Source organism: Sycon ciliatum, chromosome 7 (assembly GCF_964019385.1).
Source record: "Sycon ciliatum chromosome 7, ocSycCili1.1, whole genome shotgun sequence".
Taxonomy (NCBI): Eukaryota; Metazoa; Porifera; class Calcarea; order Leucosolenida; family Sycettidae; genus Sycon; species Sycon ciliatum.
Genome location: NC_088649.1, coordinates 20,710,534 through 20,714,898, shown reverse-complemented (window position 1 = coordinate 20,714,898; position 4,365 = coordinate 20,710,534). Strand labels below are relative to the sequence as shown.

General features: G+C 44.9%; 1 long non-coding RNA gene across 1 annotated transcript; it reads right to left on the bottom strand.

The window, feature by feature from the left end:
- Positions 1–472: 472 nt before the first annotated feature.
- LOC135821176 (uncharacterized) lies at positions 473–2,981 on the bottom strand. Its single transcript, XR_010554310.1, has 2 exons — positions 2,603–2,981; positions 473–2,518 (listed from the first exon to the last, which is right to left on the bottom strand). It is a non-coding gene; the product is annotated as an uncharacterized LOC135821176 (long non-coding RNA).
- Positions 2,982–4,365: the final 1,384 nt, after the last annotated feature.

The window sequence follows — 4,365 nt, the reverse complement described above, 5'->3', positions numbered from 1 at the left end:
ACATGATGCATGCATGCTGTCATGTACGTGTACAAGGACGTAGACTACTCAGTGACTACAGTCACTACTCTGTAGTCTAATGTAGAGTGACTGAGTCAGGGAGTCGAATTTTATGACTGCCTGTTGACAAATAGCAACTTGTTTGGTGTAAATTTCGTTTAGAGTGGCTAACAGCTAGGCCAGCTTGATATTTGGTTTCATTCTGCAGCTCACTGGTTTGAGAATACAGTGTTTTTTTTGCGGCTTCTTCAACGGATATTGTGTACCATCATCAAGGTGGTTACCTGTTTGTGATGCAGCTTCAACTAAAAGTACAACAACAAAAGCAACAGCCTACATTTAACAGCCACAGCCCATGACAACCAGAACAACAACAACAACGACTACAACAACAACAACAATAACACCAATTCTCGTTCCTCATATACTGGCACACACAGAGACATAGACAGCAATAGCGGCAACACACAAATTAAAGGGTAGTTGGCCGCAGCCAGATGTGACACTTGCGCGGCTAGTAGGGAAGCACTAGCCATCGGTATTCGGTATGAAAAGATAGAATCTTGCGGCCTACGTATATTGAATGCCTTGAAAACGCGTCAACATGTTGAAGGTATGACCAGCATCAGCCAAGGACTGATGGTCAAAGCAAATACCAAAATACACTGCTATAATATTAAAACACACGATCCTTGAAGGGTGGTGGCGTTCCTACAGATGCGGAAAACTCGGCCTTTAGCCGAGTTTGACGCGAACAGTGAAATATACAAGTAATAATAAACAGAACTACAAGGACACATTATGTCACCATAATGTCGGCTGCGTAACCAGTCACTCATCTGACATAAGAATTTTTGAAGCAGCTAGTTGTCTGGAAACAGGGCATGCTTCCAGTTTGTGTCGGTACTTTCAAACTCTGGTTGCTGCAGGTGAAAAGAGATTCTCGCAAACCAATTAAAATGCACGGTTGCAGGCAGCGGCGTACAAGAATAAAAAGAAACGGAAAGAAATAACAAGGGTGCTTCAACGTTGACTGGGTTCGATCACTGAACACTAGACAAGAATGTTTGCAAAACAAAGGTAGAAGAACTAGTCAGCCTCAAATGCTACCTCAAGGACACACAGCGTATCCAAAAAGTAAAGAAAAAATGGAAAATAGTGAGCTGGAGGCGACTGTCGCCGACACCACTGAGCAGTGCAAATGGTATGGGCAGACAAAAACCAATAGGAGAAGACCTACACAGTACTGAAGGAGATGTCACGCATGAATGCCAAACCTACAAGTGAACCTGAAGGAGAGGAGGATGTGGGTGATGCGATCTTGGCTACCCTGGCCAAAGATTTCTCTGAGCTACGGCAGCACATACCTGCACAGGAAAACCAGCAGAAGCATAACGGAGAGCCTCATCATATCGTTGGGAAACGGCAACAGCAGCACAACATGAAGAAATAGAAAATGTGTGCTGAAGCTGCATTCTGGTTTACAAGAATGTTTGGGTCTCACTGCTAAATTACCTCGTACATATGGCCTGTGTAATTGCTGTAGCCTTTTCTCTGCTCTTTCCGGTTGCACAGATGTTTAGCTTGTACAAGTGCTTTCACTTACTCCCACCCACTCTCACCTCTCTTTCCGGGTATATACGGATATCATTGCTTTTTCTTCTATCTTTCACACTAGTAATGTACTGCGTCTGGACTTCGCTAAAGCTTAGATAAATATTGATACCTAAATCTATAACTTGCACTGCTTCCAGGAATACAATGCTGGTGATGCTATGCTTTACCTCCATTAGCCGTCTGTGCCATTGTGCAGATTTGTATTCAGACAAATTAGTTTCATGCTACAATGCTTTCGTTGTGCTCTGCGGTAAGCTCATGATTAATCAATGCCCTTCTCTGTGGAAGAGACAAACTGCCGGGCAGCACGATCCCCTCCTGTCATAGATCCAGAGGAGTACTGCAGGAACGGACATGGACTACGGCGAATCATAGGCTTGAAGGTAATCAGGTAGTGAGCCCGTGGGCCTTGTCCATGTACGTTCATGCAAGCATCCCAACCTGGAGGAAAGAACTTCACAGGGAAATTCTTCGGTCCCAACCCCCTTTGTCCAGTTTCTGATTCGAAAGTCAGAAATAGACTATTTCACTTCAAGTAGGAAAACTTCCTTCTGCCAGCGGAGAGGGCTCGACACAATAATGTGGAGCACTATTACACGTAAAACTCCATTCTGCCTTTTGTGACTATTTCACTTCTATTTTTTCACTGCACAGCAGTGCAAGCTCCATCAGCAGCCTCAAACATTCGTCATCTGAGAAAGGGCCCAACATTCCCCGAACCATCAAAATATCTACAGCAAACAAAAGGGAGATTTTCAAATTCATGCAAGAATACATTCAATAAATTCACCCAAAATGAAAATGAAATCACCTGATAGATCGTCACTGATATCTTCTTCATACTCCCAAATTCATAGAGGATAAAGTCTCTCCATTTCACAAGGTACTGCACGCTGCCACCCTAAAGCAACAAAATTCACAGTGCAACGAACAGCTCAATTGTGTCGACCTCGCGACCTGATTTATTACAATAAAATAAACGTACCTTCTTTCCCACTGTCGATCCGGTAAGAAGCAGCGAAAACTTCAGGCCCCTAAGACTGCTTGAATTTTCTCCACAGCGGACTGCTGCTGAAAACATCAGCTTGGCGTAAAAACCAGGCTCATTCTGTCTATGAGATACTTAGCGTAAATGAGAGCCTTCTCGTCGCCAGCCACAACAATAACAACAACAAAAATCACCTCCACCGAAAAAGACATGCAGAGAGCTTGTTGTGTACAGCGTGAGTTCAAAAAAATCCTTTTTCATTGAGATCACAAAAAAACTTCACACTCGATCGCGCGAGCTCAGCACCAGCAGTGACGTTTGGGTGGAAATATTTTATTTGAAAAACTTTTGTCAGGTGCGATGTCGCTGATTGCTGGTGATGGGGAAAGAGGAGCCAAGGAAAGTGTGTACATATTTTTTGTTGAAAGCACGAGAATTCAAAGAAAGCTGGCTGCTTCCTCTATTTCCATGATCGGCCAGTGCCTGCAGCACGAACAGTACATTGTAATACATGAATGTGCATAGACAGACAAATAAACACTAACCTGAGCATGGGTACCGCATGTATTCGTGGTCAGGAAAGTGAAAGTACGAACAAAGGAGAAGAAGATTGTTGACCATGGCGAACAACTGCATATCCAGAGGGCACACGGCTTGCCAGAATGGGTCGGCTACATCTTCGCTAATTTTCTATCCTAACAACATTCAGCTTCGAGGTCAAGGACGACGGCATTTTTGGAAGGAAATTTCGAATTTTGGAGAAGAAGCTTGCTTTCGGAAAAATGTTCCTTTCACGCAAGGCAGCATGCAAGGTCAGGCGTGTGAACCAGGTGAACTGTGTCAGCAGATCGACGTTTACGTTCCATGCCGACAGTTTTTTGACCAAGCCGTGAATCGCCCTCGCTCTGACTCGCCCGGCTACGAAGGAGTAATTTTACAACTCTTCAGGCCAGCTACAGGTCTCTGATGCAGAGCTGCAAGTGACGGATATCGGTCATTTGCAGCCACTACTTAGGGCCTCCTGGTCGTTGCAATCTGATACATAATATACCTCCCTTGGGGGGGAGGGTTGAAATCAACCCGGGGCGAAATTTCAACCCGGGTCAAGCGCAATGCGTCATGTAAACGCGCCATTCACTTTGTGCACATCGCGGGTTGAAATCTGACCCGGGTCGAACTCAACCCGGGTTGAAACGCTTCATGTAAACACAGCCTTGCACGCATTTTTGTTGCATGGACATCATACACATACAAATTTCTCGTAGCAAGTCCATATTAGGGCCTGGTCAGACTGCGGCAAATTTTGGTTGCCTGACGAAAACAGAACAGCGTCCAGAATTTGAATCGCGATCACACTACACATGTGGGGAGAGTGAAAATTCAAACTTCATTTCGAGCGTCAAGTGGTAATCTCCACGAACGACGTCAAATTCCTTCTCCTTGGGGATCGCCAACACCTTCAGTGCAATCCTTGCAACCATCCTTGTGAGTTTTGTTGCTGTCCGTGGCCAATTAGCTCCTCGATATCGAGATGAAAAAATCAGTGATCATCAGCGTCAATGGCGTATCAGCGTCAAATCCTGTTTGGAGCGGAAAAGCGTGGTCCGTTCTTGCTTTTTTTTTGGAGCGTCAACTCCCGCTTTTGCCGCTCTGGCGGCAAGTTACTATGGAGATTCGGATTATAATCCTAGGATTATTTCGATTTTGCCGCAGTCTGACCAGGCCCTTAGGCCATCATTTTTTATAGCTATGTTTCGCGT